General features: G+C 32.7%; 2 pseudogenes; one reads left to right on the top strand and one right to left on the bottom strand.

Annotated features, from left to right (window-relative positions):
* Positions 1-5,631: 5,631 nt before the first annotated feature.
* On the top strand, positions 5,632-6,899 carry LOC142622524 (senescence-specific cysteine protease SAG39-like; annotated as a pseudogene).
* Positions 6,900-13,120: 6,221 nt separating this feature from the next.
* On the bottom strand, positions 13,121-15,460 carry LOC142622087 (putative protein phosphatase 2C 72; annotated as a pseudogene).
* Positions 15,461-20,651: the final 5,191 nt, after the last annotated feature.

Here is a 20,651-nt window from a genome sequence, read left to right as displayed (position 1 = left end):
CTCATAGTTTGCTATATTAAAATTGTGATTAAAAAATTATAGATTAATTTATGATTCTAAAATTACTCAAAAGTGAGTGGTAAATGCAGCTAATGTAACAAGAAATGTTATGTCCATAACATTTTCATAATATTTTTCACATAAAATTTTAAGTGGCAAGTTATTACTGATTATTATTGTTGAGGCAAAAAAATAATTTTAGTAATAGATTCAAATGTAAACCAATAATAACTAACCACATATAATTTGTTGTAAAAATATTGTGAATATAAAACTTTTTTTTTAGAAATAAACACACACATAAAAGAGTGGAAAAGGAGTTTGTAGATGTAGAACTTAATAGGTAGTCCATCACAATTTGTTACATAAAATAATTTTAAAAAATTAGTCTCTGTTTTTCTTAGCCAGAATAAAGCAAAAGTGGTTTGGTTTACAATATGGAAAAGATTTTTTTTTGTTTTTTGAGAAGAAAATAGCCTACTAATAGAAAATGTAACTAATATTTATTATCAAATAATGTCTCCTATTAATTAGCACCACCCACAAAATTATTTCTTCTCTCTCATTTTTCTCTAAAATTGGGAGGTAATGGGCATAAGAGGAAAATAAATCCCCCCCCCCCCCCCCCTTTCCCTTTCTATTGTCACTGTTCATTCCAACCAAACACTTGATATACTTTCCTTTCTCTCTAGTTCTTTCCTTTACCCCCCACAAATCAAACATAAAAGAGTCTGGATTGCTTTCAATTTTGGTGTTATAATTTGTTATTTAATTTATGTTTGTGACTGATCTAACTGTTAAGAGAGAGGAAAAAGGCATCATTTTATTAGTACTTAAATCAATCACAAATATGTACGAAAGGAATATTTTGAAAATGGAATTAAATTTGATAGACCAAAATAAAAACAACCTTAAACTTATTGTCAAAAGTAAAATCTACTTTTTTCTTCTTCTTTTAACGCAAATATACTTTCTTTTCCTTTAAGTTTGGTCATATTCTATTTTAACCCTTGAAATTTGAAAATTTTCCCTTTTAATCCTCTAAAAATTATAAACATATCAAGCTTATCCTCACATGTCCTTTTCCTTATGAATTAGAATTATCTAAATTCAATATAATTACAATGAACTCTGTTACGGCAGTAAGGTTATGAAAATATTAACTTTGTACTTTTACACTATTTTAGACTACAGCTAGTACTTTTCAAATTTCAAGGATTAAAATCAAATATGACCCAAATTTTATTAATAAATTGTATATATTCACCTCTTTTTTCTTTCATAAATCATAATATTGTTTGAATTGGTTCAAAATTAAGCAAGATATATTTTCATAAAATATCATTTCTTTTATTTTAAAGATAAGTATTTTATTTTATCCTCACATTGATTCATTAGTCGAGTTTACATTTAATATAAGTATTAATCAGGGTCAACTTTAAGTTTATGTCACTTGGCCCCCCTATTAATTGTTTTTTTTTCCTTCTAAAAATGTCAATTTGGCTTACATCCAATACATTTTTAACTAAACATATCATTTTGTTTTAAATATACAATAGTAAGTGGTAGTGAGTATTTTTTTTTTTTTATAGAAAAAGTGGTAATAGAAAAAGTGATGCCGACACGAGAAGGAATTTCCTCTCCACACAGCTTTTGTGTTTGCTTGCGCTCGTTCCTTATCTTCATGGGGACAACTTTTGTTTTAGTAAAATAAATTTTTTTGTATGGATGTAAGGAAAACTAACTTAATATCAACTTAACTAGAAAACAAAAAAAGAAAAAGAAATATATTGTCTAAATTATATAATCCATATGTATTATTATTCAATAAAAATGCACATATATAAATTTTTTCTCAATAACCAACGTGTTTCTTGAGTGAAAAAAAAAAAAAAAACTAATATATAATTTTTTTTTTCTTTTTTGGGTTGGGTGAACAACTGATATATAAAGCTTAAGTTGTCAAAGAAAAATTAAGTTTTGGTTTACCATAGAGGAAACTTTGAATATAATACTGAATTCAATTTATATGCCTGCTTCCTATTTGCTAATGACACATTTTATTTTTATATATACGACATAAGACATGATTTGACATGTAGACTTGATTTTTTATTAATTATTTAGTACCGTCCAAATACCAAGAAATATATTTTATTTCAACGGGATTTACTCCTAAATTTCTTATCTAATGGTAAGATATTTAAACAATTAAACTAATTAAAATCCGAGGAAATAAATAATCTTGAATATCTTGATTGGTAGTGCCTTGTATTTTTTTTTTATAGATAAAATAAAATTTTAACATATGTGTGTTTATCAATTTTTATTTTATTTTTGAGAGATAGTTTTACTTTCAAGTTTCAACCTATAATATCGACTCAAAATCTTTTATTCGTTAACAAGAGATTTTGTCAATAGAGTTAACTAGAACTTACATGTGTGTTTATCCATTGAGTTAAGTGAAACTCATATATATTTGTTAATAATGAAAGCTAACTAGTCTTGTTATATACTCCTATTGGACCCTAGTGGCTTTCATTGTGAAGTTTCATCTGTGTGGCTTTTTTTTTTTTTTTTTTGGTAGAAGACGAATTGCATTAAAAACTAAAGGAGAGCAACATACAGTTGAGGGCAGAGCCTCTCACAATATACTTCAAAACTGTCATGATACATCAACATATTCATGTCCACAAGCAAACTATTGAAAACAATAAAATCATAATTCAGATCCGAGCCTTTTCTCATAAGAGCATCCACACAATTGTTAACTTCATGAAAGCAGTGACTCATTCTCATTTGAGGAATCTGGCTGATGAGAGTCCTGCAATCCAAAATAAGACATCCATATGTGGCTTATTTTAGATGTCTAATTGTATTTATTACTGAGAAACAAAGCTATCAGAGTCGTTCGTCTTTCATGGTTCTTTGATTGATTTTAAGCCTATGCACTGACCGCATTGTAACAAGAGCGTCCGCACACTTGTTAGTTTCACGAAAATAGTGGCTCGTCCTCGCCTGAGGATGATGAGGATTTTACAATCCAAAATGAGAGATGCATGTGTAGCTTATTTTAGATGTCTAGTTGTATTTATTACGAAGAAACAAAGTTGTCAAAGTCATTTACCTTTCATTGTTCATTGATTGATTTTAAGCCTATGCACTGACCGCACTATAATTAAGCTCCAGGGGTGATGGGGATTGGCCTGTGGTCCTGTGGACCATCAATGTATGTTAAAAGGGTTCATTTTCATGATTGATTAGAGTAAGATACGTATTTAGAGATAAATAAAGGTGTCTATGTTCAACGAACCTATATATGACTGAATCTAAACATCTAATGTTTTTTTTATATATATAAAATCGAATGTATGGCTGAATCTAATCAGTAAAACACTTTTTTTTCTCATAAATAAATAATAATATAACCTACAAGAAGTTCAATCAGAGACGCAATCTACTAATCTTTTCATAGACAACGAGGATGTAGGATTGTAGGTACCTCTAAAATTGTGTGTTTCTGCCATCTAAAGAAAAATCACCCACCTAAAATGTTTGATAAGAAAATAAAAAATCCCCCACCTAAAATGTTTGATAAGGAAATTTCATATTAAGCTATCATAAAGTCAGTCATTAACGCATTAGGACAAAATTCTTTCCAAACCCACAAGTCACCGGGTGATAACTTTCAAAATAATCCTTTTATTTTTATTTTATTTTTGGTAAATGGTACTTTTAAAGTTTGGGATATTTAAATTTTACACCCTAAAATTTTAGAATTCGAAATTTACCTCCTGAAGTTTAAGGGTGTTTGGATTTTACACTTTAACGTTTTAGAATTTGGATTTTACCTCCTAAAACTTGAAAGTATTTGTATTTTACACCCCAAATTCTAAAACTTTTGAGTGTAAAATTTTAATACTTTCAAACTTTTCAAACTTTTAGAGTGTAATATCCAAACACCTCTAAAATTTAGGGGGTAAAATACAAATTATGAAAAGTTAAGGTGTAAAATCCAAACATCCTCAACAGGGAGTACACGTGATCGTATCAGTAAGTTACTATTGGAGGTAGCAATAGATTTAGAGTTAAATCTTTTGTAAAATCTTCAATTCTCTATTAGTGAATTTGTTTATTTTGAGGATAGCTAGATCAAATCCTCTTAAGTAGTCTTTACCTTGAAATGATTCATTTCATTAGTTTTTTTGGGTGATCATATTATTGTATTCTTTACATTACCACTTTGCATGATATGATATTTTGCTGTTTAATTTAGATCTCATAATTAACCTAAGTAACTACTTGGCTAATTTAAATGTGTTAAAGGGTCTAAACAAACAAACAATTCGGACCAAGGCGTGGATTTCCACGCTCATTATTTGGGTTTGTCTTTTTAAGTTGTAACCAAGGCAATCAGAAGGTCTCAAAGGTCAACAAGAGCATCACTGGGTCTTTCTTATGCCTTAATATTTTACGTGAGAACTTAAAGGAAATGCTGTATGGGATTTTGGTGTGGCTATATGTGGGTTGGGTATTGACTGGGAACTAGGTTTTTGTTTAGGATGTTGGAAAGGATTGGGAAAAACATTGTGCTAGGCTTGAAGATGGCCATGCAACATGAAACCAAAGAGGTTTAATGCTTGATTGGCAGAGGTCGATAACTGAATGGATGGGGCAAGGTGAGTCATTGATTTGTTCTTTCATGCTTGATTGGCTGAGGTCAATAACTGAATGGATGGGGCAAGGTGAGTCATTGATTTGTTCTTTCATGCTTGATTGGCTGAGGTCAATAGCTTTTATTTCCTTAAACATAAAAGAATGGTTCGTGCATTGTGATTTATTGTTTCATGCCCAATTAGTATATTTCCTTACTGAATATTAATTAATAACTAGATGCTTGTTGTTGGATTGTATCTTTGATCACTGAGATACTTTTTATAATTGAATGTTCTTAGTTTACATTTTTTTTAAAAGTCATTTTATCATTTTTGCGTGGTGAGTGATGACAACCAAATGTGAAATGGAAAAGTGAAATTGGAAAACTGGGAAAGAAAAAACTGCAAGAAGCGCTAATTATCATCATCCGTCCAAAAAAAACCCTGCATATAGTCAGCATGGAAAGTTGGAAACAACCTACATGAATGGATTGACAGCATCACAGCAATACCACATTTATAAATGATAGATCCCCAGAACTTGGGAGTTTATTCGTGTTCTCCACAAAGAACAATAGCCACTCAGACATAGCAGTTAGCCGTATAGCAAAAGTTCAGTTTAAATAATAAGTTGGCTACAGCAAATGAAAGCCATCAATCACGAGCATCAATCCAGAACACTCCTGCATAAAATACAAATGGAAACAACCTCGAAGATAGGTCTTACTTGAAATTTGGTTGGCAGAACTTTGGAGTCTATTCTTATTCTCCATTAAGAACAATAGCTAGCCACACATTACAATCAGTAGTATTACAACAGTCCGTTTGATGCGCTAAAATTAACCTTTAAAATCACGTTTAACTTGCTCAACACGCTTAGAAAAAAGGGGCCACTTTACTTCCCAAGATACACATCATAATGGGGATGATCTATTTCCTATATATAGGGAAAATGTATGCTTTCTTCCTCACCATTTATCACCAAAGCCATTGCCAAAGAACCCTCTTCGGTTTGTATACAATGGCTTTAACACAGCAAAAAAAACTTATCACAGTCATGTTTTTTATTCTAGAGACTTTGATATCCCAAGCCATGTGCCGCACTTTGCTTGAAGACGCCCTTGCTGAGAGGCATGAGCGATGGATGGTTCAGTATGGACGCAGCTACAAAGATAGTGCAGAGAAGGAAAAGCGTTTCAAGATATTCAAGGACAACGTTGAATATATAGACAAATTCAATAATGAAGGGAATCGCACTTTCAAGCTAAGTGCCAACGTATTTGCAGACTTAACCAATGAAGAATTTGTTGCGTCTCATACTGGATACAAGATTTCCACCCAACCAAGTTCTCTCAAAGCAAAAAGTTTCAAGTATGAAAACCTTACAGAAATTCCAATGACTATGGATTGGAGAGAGAAAGGAGCTGTTACCTCCATAAAGGACCAAGGCCGTTGTGGTAAGAGGATCACAGTTCCCAACACTCATAAGTTTGGCTTCAATTCCCGTAATTATTGTTCTCATCAAAACATTTTTCACTTATATTTGATTCTTATACACGCAGGATGTTGCTGGGCCTTTTCGGCGGTGGCGGCCGTAGAAGGGATCACCCAAATCAAAACTGGCAACTTGATCTCTTTGTCGAGCAACAACTAGTGGACTGTCTTGTGGAAGGCAATCATGGCTGCAACGGTGGTTGGATGGATAATGCTTTTAGATATATAATAAAAAACCAAGGGCTCACTACTGAAGAAAAATACCCATATGAGACCATGGAAGGAACTTGTGACCATGAAAAGGAATCTATTCATGCAGCTCAAATAAGTGCATTTGAAGATGTACCTTCCAATAATGAGGAGGCATTACTACAGGCTGTGGCCAACCAACCAGTTTCAATTGCCCTCGATGGTTCTGGTCGTAATTTTCAATTCTATCAAGGCGGAGTTTTCATGCAAGAGTGTGGGACTCATTTAACACATGCCGTTACTGCAATTGGGTATGGAACAAGTGATGATGGTACCAAGTACTGGTTAATGAAGAATTCGTGGGGCACCCGTTGGGGTGAGAATGGCTACATGCGGATTCAAAGAGACACCGGTGCTCCAGGAGGTCTTTGTGGCCTTGCCCAGAAAGCGTCCTATCCTGTTGCTTAGATACTCCAATGGTGACATATCAAGTCACCTATGGCTATGATACTTATTGCTCTCGTTCACTATATCTATGTTAAATTTGTTACGGCTATGAAAATGCCTGTACTGCTTCTTGCTACTTCAAAATATGAAAGTTGTAATAAATAAACTTTCTAGCTACTGCTAGTATTAAGTAATGTAATGATAGCTTATAAAATCTTCACATTTCTTTCACTATATGTTGTTAAATTTGTTACGGATGTGATTACGCATGTGCTACTACTTGTAACATCAAAATATGAACATTGTAATAAATGAATTTAACAAGTGCTGATATTATTAAGTAACATAATGATAGTTGACTCTTCAGCATTTAACATATGAAAGTGGCCATGTGTAACGCCCCAATCGGTCAAAAAAAAGTAGAGATCAAATTTTTTAAGTTCCCACGTGCCCCACCTAACATCCTTCCCCACCACCTATTTTCACTCATCTCTTTATCTTTTTGGCCGGCTCACTCTTTTCCCTTCTTTTTTTTTTTTTTTTTTTTCATTTTCTCTCGTACACTCATCTCTATTACTCCGGTCATCCTCTCCACTGGTACTTCCATACACCACCACCATTTCCAGCATCATTTTTCCGGCAAGATCACTGGAAAATTCTTAAGAACCTATTAGCACCTTCACATCCTTTTTTTTCTTTAGGTAAAAATTTCTAATATTTTTTGTGAGTTTTACACATTTACTTGAGGATATTTTTATCTAAGTTTTAATAATAATACTCATGTGATTTATGAGCATTAGAAGTGATATTTATGTATTTTTATGTATGGGTTTTGTATTGGTAGAATTATTTGATGAGTGGGTATATGGTTTGTGCTAATGATGACTACTTAAGGTTTATGTATGGTGGAAAATTTTGGGGTTTTGAGTTGTAATGTGATGGTTGGTAAATCTAATTTTTTTAATTCCATTGGGTTTATTTGGAGTTAGTTGAAGTTCTAAATTTCTTGTCTTGGTAGATATTTTGATTTTACTTTTATGAGTCTCTTAATGATGTAGTGTAAATTTTATGGAAGCTAATCATAATGTTGGAGATGATATTAAATGGGTTAACTTTATATGTTGGAGTTGAAAAATTCTTAGGTAGTCCCAGAGTATAGTGAAATGGTGCTCCTCCTCTCACATTCATGGTGGACCCCACCATGGATTTAATGAGCGGGCCCCACCATGAATGTGAGAGAAGGGAGCTCCATTCTCCGTGCTTTGGGAGTACCTAAGAATTACTCGTTGGAGTTTATGCCTTGTGAATCAATTTGTTGAGAAACTTTGGAAGTGGAATATATTATTATTGATAAGGTTAAATACTAGGCTTGCTTAATTAAGTGCTTATTTGGCAATTCCTAAATTGTAGCTAGATATAATTTCAAACTCTATGCTTATTGTAATAGGTTTACTTGATATTGTTTAGATTCTATTTAATCTCCTTGGAGCTTGGAGAATTAGGTTTTTGCGGTTGTAAGGTAAGTAGTTTTTTAATGGGGTAAAATTCAATTTCTAAAACTTTAGAATGTAAAATCCAAATACTCCCAAATTTTAGGGATGTAATTTGCAATTTACCTTTTTTTTTAGAAAATAATTCACATATATTATCTATTATGATTTGGGCTTGCCACTAATATCACTTTTTTACCTACCTCTAATAGTTTACGAGAGGTGCTATGTCCACAACATTTTTACAACAAATCATAGGTGGTTAGTTGTTATTGGTTCAAATTTGAACCTAACACTAAGATTACTTTTTTGCCCCAACAATAACAACCAGTAACATCCTACCACTTAGGATTTGTTGTAAAAATGTTGTGGACATATCATTGTTGGGAAAGAACTGTAGACTTAACTTTTAACCCTCTTAACTATTTTATTAGGAGTTTTTTTTTTTTTTTTTTTTGAGAAGAACATTCTATCATTTTTAAATTGGGCTTGTCCCCATACCACTATTGGGCTTGACTGCCTAAAACCAAAGTGAAAATTGCATGGGCATTGGACCGACCACTTCAGATAGAATGGGTTTCCCCAAGAGAGAAAAACCAAAACCTCCACGAATGCAAAGGCAGACAGAGAGCCAATCAGACTCAGCCAAACTCAACCTCGTCATCGTCGATGTAGTGCGGTTCAATTCCCTAAAGGTGAGCGAGCATAAAGGTGAGCAACAAGGACGGACCCGGATTTCAAACTGGGGGGCTGAAAATAAGCAAAAAAAAAAAAAATTTCAAATACGCATCCATATAGTATTAATAAACTATCAACCAAAATAAATACCCAAAAATCATTGCTTTTTAATATATTAAGATACAATGATTTTTGGCAATCTCACGTTGACTTTGGAAGAATTTGAATATTTTCTTTTGAAAAAAATGAAAAAACAAGCATTATAGTTGATTTTTTCATGATCTACAAAATTTGTGTGACAATTTTCTTAAATTTGTTTGACAATTTTCTGTATTATAAGATTTGTTTTTTTTCTTTTTGTCTTTGGTCTGTCTTTATTTATCTTTGTCTCTGACATTAACCCACTAACCCAATCCCACTATCGACACTACAAATTTATTCTGCACGCAGCCCTACTTTTTTTTTTTTTTTTTTTTTTTTTTTTTTTTTTTTTCTGTCACAGTATCACTTGTCCCTATTATGTCCAACCCCCAGTCAAACAAACACTTCTCTACAAACTCTACTCTCTCTTTATCTCTCTTATCTATATAATACAAAAGAGAGTCACAAACACACACAGAGTGACAGAGAGTCAAAGCCAAAAAGCCCAAAAAAAAAGAAGAAAACACCACAGGCAATAAAAACATCATCAGTTCAATTCACAGATTCAATTCACAGTTCATCTTCATCACTCATCATCAGTTCAATTAAAAATTTAAAACACAAACACTCCACAAGCAAGCACAAACATTTTATTTATTTTTTAGGTTTTGAAGGAAATTAGGAAAGAATCATAGAATAAATACCTGTGAAGGCTCAAGCAACCGGCGGCGGCGGCGGCAAGATAGGGCTCACGTGGGCAGTGGCGATAGCTGAGCGTGATGATGGCGGCATCGGCGTGGGGCAGTCTGTACTGGGTCTGGATAGACTCTTGCTGTCTCGCGTCGGCGTCAGCGTGGCGTGGGTAGTCTCGCCTCTCTATCTTTCTCACTCTCTGTCTCGCCTCTCTATCTCTATTTCCTTTCTTTTTATTTTTCCTTCTTCCTTCCACATTCTCCGTTAGTTTATTGCTGAGTTTAGTTTTTTTTTTTTTTTTTACATGGGTCATGGGCTCTTGCATCTTGGACTGGCCGGCTAGGCTTGGAATTCAGAAAGGGGGCCTGAGCTAAAAAACCAAGGGGGGCCCAAGCCTATAATTTTTTTTTTTTGAAAAATTGAACCCGTAAAAAAAAAATTTGGGCACAGGGGGGGCTTGGGCCCCCTTAGGCCCCCACCTGGGTCTGTCCCTGGTGAGTGAGCATAAGACCACCCATGTATTAGACTAAGGCTTCGTTTAAGAATTCATAAAAGAATGAAATGGAATGCAATGATCATAAGAAATGAAATGAAATGGAGTGAATTTAAGTAAGGGAAATGAATGAAAAAGAATGGAATGGAATTAAGTAACCTTGATTGGATGTTTTAAAATAAAGGAATAGAAATGAAAGAAAATCAATGGAAAAGAAAGAAATGAATGGAATGTAAATAAGTTTTTTTGGGGGGTAACATGGAGGGAATGGAATAGAATCATTTTATGACAATATTATTATTAGACCCCTATTTTAAAATAAAGAATTGAATATATAGGGGTATTTTGAGAGTTTTAGTAAAAAATTCATTAAATTTGATTTCATTCCCCCTCATTCATCTCAATTTTGGGGAATGAAAATTTGAGGTTTTAAGGAAATAGAGAGAAATGAGTGTTCCCTGCTACCCATTTCATTCCCTTCCACTTAGACTCTCAAACAAGGGAATGAACTTTACATTCCCTCCATTAAAACTCCCAAACAAAGAGATAGAAGAATATTCTAAAATTATTCTTTTCATTCCTTTCCATTACATTCCATTCTCTCTTCCCAACCGAGACCTAAGATTTATTGCTTCAAGCTCCAATAAGTTCCATAAGTTACCGCAAACAAAATTTTAAGAGTAAGGTTTGGTTGATACTGTCTTCATCTTTGGTTTATCCAGTATGTACCAATATTCAAAACCCCTATGTAATAATACAACCACCTTAACAACACAGCGATAATTCCAAAAACATGAGAACCAAATGTCCACAAAGAGATACTTAAAAAAGTGAAGGAGTTTGAGGTGTGTAATTGTAAATAAACTTTATTTATTTTATATACATGTGGCTGAACCAATACTTGATTGCTGTTGTTGTTGTATAGCTTGAAATGCTATTAAGTTGTAGCTTAAGTGTGTTTTCCAGGTACCAATTCATGTGCACATACGTATTACATTTCTATTTGTATGAGTTGAGGACCACAATTTGACTTCCTACTACTATTTTAAAAACAGGCTCACGTGGCGTGATATTGAATGTCATATAAGATTTGAGTGTGTCTTCCTCATCACCAATTAGTTTTGAGGTGGAATGATACAACACACAGTGCGACCGCATATATCTATATGCTATGTTTGTTTGAAAAAGTGGATATTGGAAAAGACTTATTGGCCTTGCTATCATGTTTGGAGCAATTAAAGATTGTTTCTCGATTCAAAGAAAATTCCTTAAGTCGATTGGGCACTTGAAAAAATTAATAGCCTGCAACAAATATAGTTTCTGTTGATGCCCCTGGGAAAAAAAAAAAAAAAAAAAACATATAAAATAGAAGTAAAGTTGACAGTTCGGAGCTCAAGACACAAACGGTGATGCCCTGGTTTAATAAACTAATAATCTGAAAAGGCAAACTGAAGTGCATGCCCTTTTGACTCAATCATATTTCGAGATGCCACTTCCTTGGAGATAGGTTTCTTGCTCATAATCTCTCTCTCTCTGGGAGTCAAAACTGGCCCACGTCTCATACATCTAAGATTATACAAATACTTGTAAGTTTTTATTGGATTAAGTAAATGTCCAATCACATTCATACTCTTTTCATGGGCATACTGAAAAGGGAGTCAGGTTGTTAAAACTGAAGAAACTTAGGAGTCTAGCTAGCTGTCAAAGATTGAAGGGGACAGAATACTTTCATGTTTGTCTCAAATGGTTTGTTTTATTCATCTAAGAGAAGAGTGCTTTATTCATTCATTCCTATATTTGTAAAGCAATGGCACTTCCTCCTTTAACAAGAGTGGGTGGAGGGTGAGATTTTGGGTTCAAATCCCATTGGTTTTGTATATATAACTTCCTAATTTGAAAAAAATTATAATAAAAATGTTTATGACCATTAGTTACTTTGGTTGTTGTATAAAGTTGCTATGCTTAATGATGGTAAATCAATATGAATTATGTTTCAGTGTACCTGTACTGTATTGACTCTACCGTCCACAGCTTATTCTAAAATTGTTGTCCTTTGGCTCTAAATAATTTGGTAAATAATCTTCCTTTATGCCAAACCTTCTTCTTGCATTGGCAGCATTATGTTCTTTCTAAACTTAAAATTATTGTATCATTAACATCATTCATGATGATTTTTTGAAGTGAATGTAACGTAAAGTGCTGACATTAAAAATAAAAATCATTATGCAGAAGCAATTCAAGCAATCAAATATTAGACGAGGAGGAAAGCAAAAGAAAGAGAGTGGTTCACCAGGAATTGAAAATTCATTTATGGATACTAACTCAAATTTTAAGATGGTTCCAAGCTAAAATTTAAATGCACAATCAACATGATCAATCAAATATCTGTCTCTTATGATGATGACCTTCTTGGAGAAGATATGAAGGGTGATGCAGCTTGATTTTTGAATCATAGGAACCTTATATAGCTTGGTATTATAGTTTTCATTCACAGATGAAGTGCAAAAATATATTTTGTTTCTATGCCATAGAACAGAACAAAGTGTTCAGCCCATTTGTGTGGGGATGTTTTGGGGGGGGGGGGGGGGTGTTGAGGATTCCTTGGAGGCAACAAATTAGTTTTTTTTTTTTTACCTTGTACAAAGGTTGCTGCCGTATTGATGATAATGATATTGGATTTTTTTATTCCAATAGAATCTCAAGTGAAGAATGTAGTTCATTTCCTTCTAGTCACCGTTTTTGTGATATATTCAGATATTCTTGACTTACATGCACTCTTTTTTTCATCTTTTTAAATGTCAAATGATAAGCTTGTTGGATTAGGATTGAAAAGAGAATCTCTAATCTGAATATTTTCATTTATTTTTTCCCCCACTGAGCTTCTTGATACAATTAATTATCGTGCTACTCAACAAGTAAACAGATGCACTAGTAAATAGTTATATAGTTGAAAGCAATTGTTGTGTATTCCTTTGCCACTCAACTAGTTTTTTTCCCAGTAATTGCTCTGATTTTTGGTTTCCAAATAATAAAAAAGAACTGTTCCAAGGCCAAAACAAGGCAGGAACGGCCACACATTCAAATAGAGGAAGAAATGCTGCTAGCTCAAGTCTGCACTGGCACAATAAAAATGTTGCTTCTTTTGTAAAAAGAGGCAAGTCGCAGTGCAGTCATCTACTTTTGCACAAGGGTATCTCTTTTTCCATGTGGCAGTAGCCGCCTCCACCACGGCTCTTGCTGCTGCCTGTTCACTATCTGCTGCCCACACAATTGATGCAACTTGATTGTTATTGAGCACATCCCAGACCTAAATTTTCAGGCACAAACGATGAAAATAAAACGCATTATACTAATTAGCAATACAATGAGAAGGAGAATGAAAAGGTATCTGACACTTGAACATGTACAAATTAAAATTTCATTCAATTTGCACTTACCCCATCAGTTGCAAGAATGATGAATTGGTCATTGGAAGTTACACAGTGATAGTAGATATTGGGGATGGCAATTATGCCATGGTTTTGGAGTATGAAGTCTCCGATAGCTCATGACATGGCTAGGCCCAGAGAGTCATCGTGGGGCAGCCACACTCGTTGGACATGTGGTTCTTGCCTTAATGCAGCCACCCGGCCATTGCAGTTCCTTATTCTTTCTGCTTCACCTATGTCAGAAATGAAAATTGATTAGTCACTGAAAAGTTATCTAAAATTAGTAGGTCCTCAATGGTAAGGTGAGTGAAATAACAAGGAAAAAAAATTCACAACTGTGTAGTTGACATGTTACAATTGGTGAAAATAATGGTAGTGTCAATAACAGGCCAATGTAAAAGTGATATTGTTCCAATCATAACTTATCACATCAGCAGTTGCGTAAAGATTGTGAAAATTTGTATCTAATTACTTGTATGGATCAACTCCTTGGTGTGACAAGAACCATAGCAAAATACTATGTAGTATATACCCCCAGCCCTACAATTTTTCAATGCATAAAATGTTGGGAAGGAAATGAGGTCTTACAAGGTAAGCCTGGCTTTAAGTCAGTGGTTAACTGGATGGCAGTAACTCCATTGTTGGTGATTGTCCCCAAGACAGCTCTGGAGTCACCTAGATTAGCTATAATAAGATCTTCATCCTGTTTAGTTTTCCAATTTTAGAAAGAAAGCAAAAATTAAGAAACAAATTGAAAAATTCATAAGAAGTAATTCGTTCATAACTACTTGGCCTTTTTTACCTGTCTTATGACTACAACAGCAGTTGTTCCACCACAAGAGCTGTCCAACTTCTTTTGTAGTTGTACCTCCTTGTCCATCAACTTGAAGGCACTGATACAAGCCTCTTTCCATATGTGAAAATTCTTGCTTGGTCTTAATTCAACATCTATTCTCTCAACATGGTTCTGGAAAGTGCTATCATTTGCTACTGTATAAGTCTTTGCAAGAGCATTCCTTTGGCTTAGTAAGAGCGAAGGCAGGCGGTTACACACTATCTTGCTAACTATGTGACCATTCTTCCCATGCCCATCAAAAACTCCACAGAAAGCTCCATCTTTCCACTCCATAGCCCTTATTAAAGAAAAAAGAATTTATGTTTCAAAACTAATAGTACAGTACTACATGTTAGTTAAAATTATAGTAGTGTTAAAAGCCATTGATTTTTACCTAAAAATCCAAGATTGTATACCATGGTAAATTGAATTTCACCAGTGGTGTATGGTCCAATTTTTATCTAGGAAACTTTTGCATAAACTTTTATGGTATACCTTTGGATAGCTTTAAAATTTTAAATGAACAAACATATCATACAATGATTTAATTGCCACAATATAAATGATTTTGAATTGCCTATGAAGAAACATGAGAAACTAAATTGAGAAGTTGACTTTTCTCGTGAGAATGTAGACCAACTTAAATTCTAATTTAAGCACAAGCTGTAAAACTAGGGACCATAGATACAATTTGAGAGAACCATGTAACAAAACCTGGTAAAGAATGGCAGCATCTTGGTTTAGTCCTTTGCTTCCTTGCTTAGAGTAAAGAGAGCCAAGACCCAGAGCTTCATTAGAAACATTATTTCCTTGGAAGAATATCACATTTTCATGGCTTTCTTCAGCATCATGAATCTCCTTTGATGCAACTGATATGCAGATTCCCATTGCAACTTATATTATTTATTCTATTTTTATTTTTCACTTTACTTTTATAGTCCGAGGATAACTGAAGCAGTTTCCTTAATCATGAATCCAAGGACCCCAAGATGTGCATGTTATAGCAAAATAATGATTATAAGGGGTAGATAACTGTAGAAGTGACTCCCAGAGATCAGAAAGCACGCTTTAGATTCAATAATTCACAGTTTTTTAATTGTTGTGTATTATTTTAGGCCACCCCAAGATTCAGTTGAAGGGACGCATGATGTGTATTTTCTCTTTTTATAAGCTGGTTCTTTTCACGCATGATGTGACTTTTTCTACGCATTGGCCTTAATACGATCAATTTTTTTTCTTTCAATAATTATTGGACTATCACCTGTGAAAAATAGCATCACAAATTTTTTTACACCCTTTTCCTATTATTGTGACGCGGTAAGATGTGATTAATAAAAAAATAATAATAATGAGTTGACAGATAAGTGATGATTTTTTTTTTACTGAATAAATAAATGATAGTTAATTACTCATAGTTTGATATATTAAAATTGTGATAAAAAAATTGTAGATTAATTTATGATCTTAAAATTACTCAAAAATGAGTGGTAAATGCAGCTAATGTAACGAGAAATGTTATGTCCATAACATTTTTATAATATTTTTTACAAAAAATTTTAAGTGGTAACTTATTACTGGTTATTATTGTTAAGGCAAAAAAGTAATCTTAGTAGTAGATTCAAATGTAAACCAATAATAATTAACCACGTATAATTTGTTGTAAAAACATTGTGAATGTAAAACCTTTTTTTTTTCAGAAACAAACACGCGTATAAAAGAGTGGAAAAAGGGTTTGTAGACCTAGAACTTAATAGGTAGTCCATCACAATTTGTTACATAAAATAATTTTAAAAAATTAGTCTCTTTTTTTCTTAGCCAGAATAAAGCAAAAGTGGTTTGGTTTACAATATGGAAAAGATTTTTTTTTTTTGAGAAGAAAATAGCCTACTAATAGAAAATGTAACTAATATTTATTATCAAATGATGTCTCCTATTAATTAGCACCACCCATAAAATTATTTCTTCTCTCTCATTTTTCTTATAAATTGGGAGGTAATGGGCACTAGAGGAAAATAAATCCCCCCCCCCCCCCTTTCCCTTTCTTTTGTCACTGTTCATTCCAACCAAACACTTGATATACTTTCCTTTCTCCCTAGTTCTTTCCTTTTTCTCTTTTTTTTTTCCCCTTCAAATCAAACATAAAAAAGTCTGGATTGCTTTCAATTTTGGTGTTATAATTTGTTATTTAATTTATGTTTGTGACTGATCTAATTGTTAAGAGAGAGGAAAAAGGCATCATTTTATTAGTACTTAAATCAATCACAAATATGTACGGAAGGAATATTTTGAAAATGGAATTAAATTTGATAGACCAAAGTAAAAACAACCTTAAACTTATTGTCAAAAGTAAAATCTACTTTTTTCTTTTAACACAAATATACTTTCTTTTCCTTTAATTTTGGTCATATTCTATTTTAACCCTTGAAATTTGAAAAATTTCCCTTTTAATCCTCTAAAAATTATAAACATATCAAGCTTATCCTCACAAGTCCTTTTTTATGAATTAGAATTATCTAAATTCAATAAAATTACACGAACTCTGTCGCGGCAGTAAGGTTATGAAAATATTAACTTTGTACTTTTACACTATTTTAGACTACAGCCAGTATTTTTCAAATTTCAAGGATTAAAATCAAATATGACCCAAATTTTATTAATAAATTGTATATATTCACCTCTTTTTTCTTTCATAAATCATAATATTGTTTGAATCGGTTCACAATTAAGCAAGATATATTTTCATAAAATATCATTTCTTTTATTTTAAAGATAAGTATTTTATTTTATCCTCACATTGATTCATTAGTCGAGTTTACATTTAATGTAAGTATTAATCAGGGTCAACTTTAAGTTTATGTCACTTGGCCCCCCTATTAATTGTTTTTTTTTTCTTCTAAAAATGTCGATTTAGCTTACCTCCAATACTTTTTTAACTAAACATGTCCTTTTATTTTAAATATACAATAGTAAGTGGTAGTAGTTTTTTTTTTTTTTTTTTGAGAAATGGTAATAGGTTCTAATCTCCACTTTTTATTTAGTTAGTGAATGATGTATCAATTTTTCATTAAAACAAAAGAAAATTTCATTTAAAAAAAGTATTGGAGATAAGCCAAACCCCATAAAAAATGGATCAATAATTGGTTTTGCACGTGTGAGGCATGCGACCCCTAAGCAATTTTATTTTAAAACCAAAAATTTTAAGGATAAAATTTTGCAATGGAAAATTTTAAGACTAAATTGCGATAAATGAAATTGCCATGAGGTAATTGTAATTTATAAAATAAGGATCTTGAAGAATAAATTTGTCTATGAAATACAAAATTTGTTCATTTGCCATGGGTCTCTTAGACCCTTAGTTAATTTCCATCCAAACTAAAAGTTTGTTCAAACCGATATAATTAACCCTTTCTTAGTTTCTTTAATTAATCAGGGCATGGTGTAAGTTTTTTTTTCCAAAGCAAACCTACTTTACTTTTGGCTAAGAACTCAAACACAGGAAGGAAATAAAAAGTTTTTTGTACTATGAAATTATTGATGAACTTTGTCATGTGTCTCTCTTATTGAATTCCAAAGGATAATGAGATAATCTTACAAGTTACGACTAAGACTTGTAGGGAAACTATCAGAATCAATGTACATAAAAACAAGATTGAATATTAGATGATAAAGCAATGATGCCGACACGAGAAGGAATTTCCTCTCCACACTGCTTTTGTGTTTGCTTGCGCTCTTTCTTTATCTTCATTGGGACAACTTTTGTTTTAGTAAAATAATTTTTTTTGTATGGATGTAAGGAAAACTAACTTAATATCAACTTAACCAGAAAACAAAAAAAAGAAAAAGAAAAAGAAATATATTGTCTAACTTATATAATCCATATGTATTATTATTCAATAAAAATGCACATATATAAATTTTTTCTCAATAACCAATGTGTTTCTTGAGTGAAAAAAGAAAAAAACTAATATATAATTTTTTTTTCTTTTTTGGGTTGGGAGAACAACTGATATATAAAGCTTAAGTTGTCAAAGAAAAATTAAGTTTTGGTTTACCATAGAGGAAACTTTGAATATACTACTGAATTCAATTTATATGCCTGCTTCCTATTTGCTAATGACACATTTTATTTTTATATGTACGACATAAGACATGACATGTAAAATTGATTTTTTATTAATTATTTAGTACCGTCCAAATACCAAGAAATATATTTTATTTCAGAGGGATTTACTCCTAAATTTCTTATCTAATGGTAAGATATTTAAACAATTAAACTAATTAAAATCCGGGGAAATAAATAATCTTGAATATCTTGATTGGTAGTGCCTTGTATTTTTTTTATACATAAAATAAAATTGTAACATATGTGTTTATCAATTTTTATTTTATTTTTGAGAGATAATTTCACTTTCAAATTTCAACCTATAGTATCGACTCCAAATCTTTTATTCATTAACAAGAGATTTTGCCAATTGAGTTGACTAGAACTTACATGTGTGTTTATCCATTGAGTTAAGTGTAACTCATATATATTTGTTAATAATGAATGCTAACTAGTCTTGTTATATACTCCTATTGGACCCTAGTGGCTTTCATGGTGAAGTTTCATCTGTGTGGCTTTTTTTTTTCTTTTTTGGTAGAAGACGAATTGCATTAAAAACTAAAGGAGAGTAACATACAGTTGAGGGCAGAGCCTCTCACAATATACTCTAAGACTGTCATAATACATCAACATATTCATGTCCACAAACAGACTATTGAAAACAATAAAATCATAATTCAGATCCGAGCCTTTTCTCTCAAGAGCGTTCACACAATTGTTAACTTCATGAAAGCAGTGGCTCATACTCACTTGAGGAATCTGGCTGATGAGGGTCCTGCAATCCAAAATAAGACATTCATATGTGGCTTATTTTAGATGTCTAATTGTATTTATTACTGAGAAACAAAGCTGTCAAAGTCGTTTGCCTCTCATGGTTCTTTGATTGATTTTAAGCCTATGCACAGACCGCACTATAACAAGAGTGTCCGCACACTTGTTAATTTCACAAAAGCACTGGCTCGTTCTCACCTGAAGAATCTAACTGATGATGGCCATGCAACATGAAACCAAAGAGGTTTAATGCTTGATTGGCAGAGGTCAATAACTGAATGGATGGGGCAAGGTGAGTCATTGATTGTTCTTTCATGCTTGATTCGCTGAGGTCAATAACTGAATGGATGGGGCAAGGTGAGTCATTGATTTGTTCTTTCATGCTTGATTGGCTGAGGTCAATTGCTTTTATTTCCTTAAACATAAAAGAATGGTTCGTGCATTGTGATTTATTGTTTCATGCCCAATTAGTATATTTCCTTACTGAATATTAATTAATAACTAGATGCTTGTTGTTGGATTGTATCTTTGATCACTGAGATACTTTTTATAATTGAATGTTCTTAGTTTACATTTTTTATAAAAGTACTTTTATCATTTTTGCGTGATGAGTGATGACAACCAAATGTGAAATGGAAAAGTGAAATTGGCAAACTGGGAAAGAAAAAACTGCAAGAAGCGCTAATTATCATCATCCGTCCAAAAAAAACCCTGCATATAGTCAGCATGGAAAGTTGGAAACAACCTACATGAATGGATTGACAGCAATACCACATTTATAAATGATAGATCCCCAGAACTTGGGAGTTTATTCGTGTTCTCCACAAAGAACAATAGCCACTCAGACATAGCAGTTAGCCGTATAGCAAAAGTTCAGTTTAAATAAAAAGTTGGCTACAGCTAATGAAAGCCATCAATCACGAGCATCAATCCAGAACACTCCTGCATAAAATACAAATGGAAACAACCTTAAAGATAGGTCTTACTTGAAATTTGGTTGGCAGAACTTTGGAGTCTATTCTTATTCTCCATTAAGAACAATAGCTAGCCACACATTACAATCAGTAGTATTACAACAGTCCGTTTGATGCGCTAAAATTAACCTTTAAAATCACGTTTAACTTGCTTAACACGCTAAGAAAAAAGGGGCCACTTTACTTCCCAAGATACACATCATAATGGGGATGATCTATTTCCTATATATAGGGAAAATGTATGCTTTCTTCCTCACCATT

The sequence above is a fragment of the Castanea sativa genome, chromosome 1, assembly GCF_040712315.1.
Source record: "Castanea sativa cultivar Marrone di Chiusa Pesio chromosome 1, ASM4071231v1".
Classification (NCBI taxonomy): Eukaryota; Viridiplantae; Streptophyta; class Magnoliopsida; order Fagales; family Fagaceae; genus Castanea; species Castanea sativa.
Note: the sequence above shows the minus strand (reverse complement) of the source record. Positions and strands in the feature narration are given on the sequence as shown.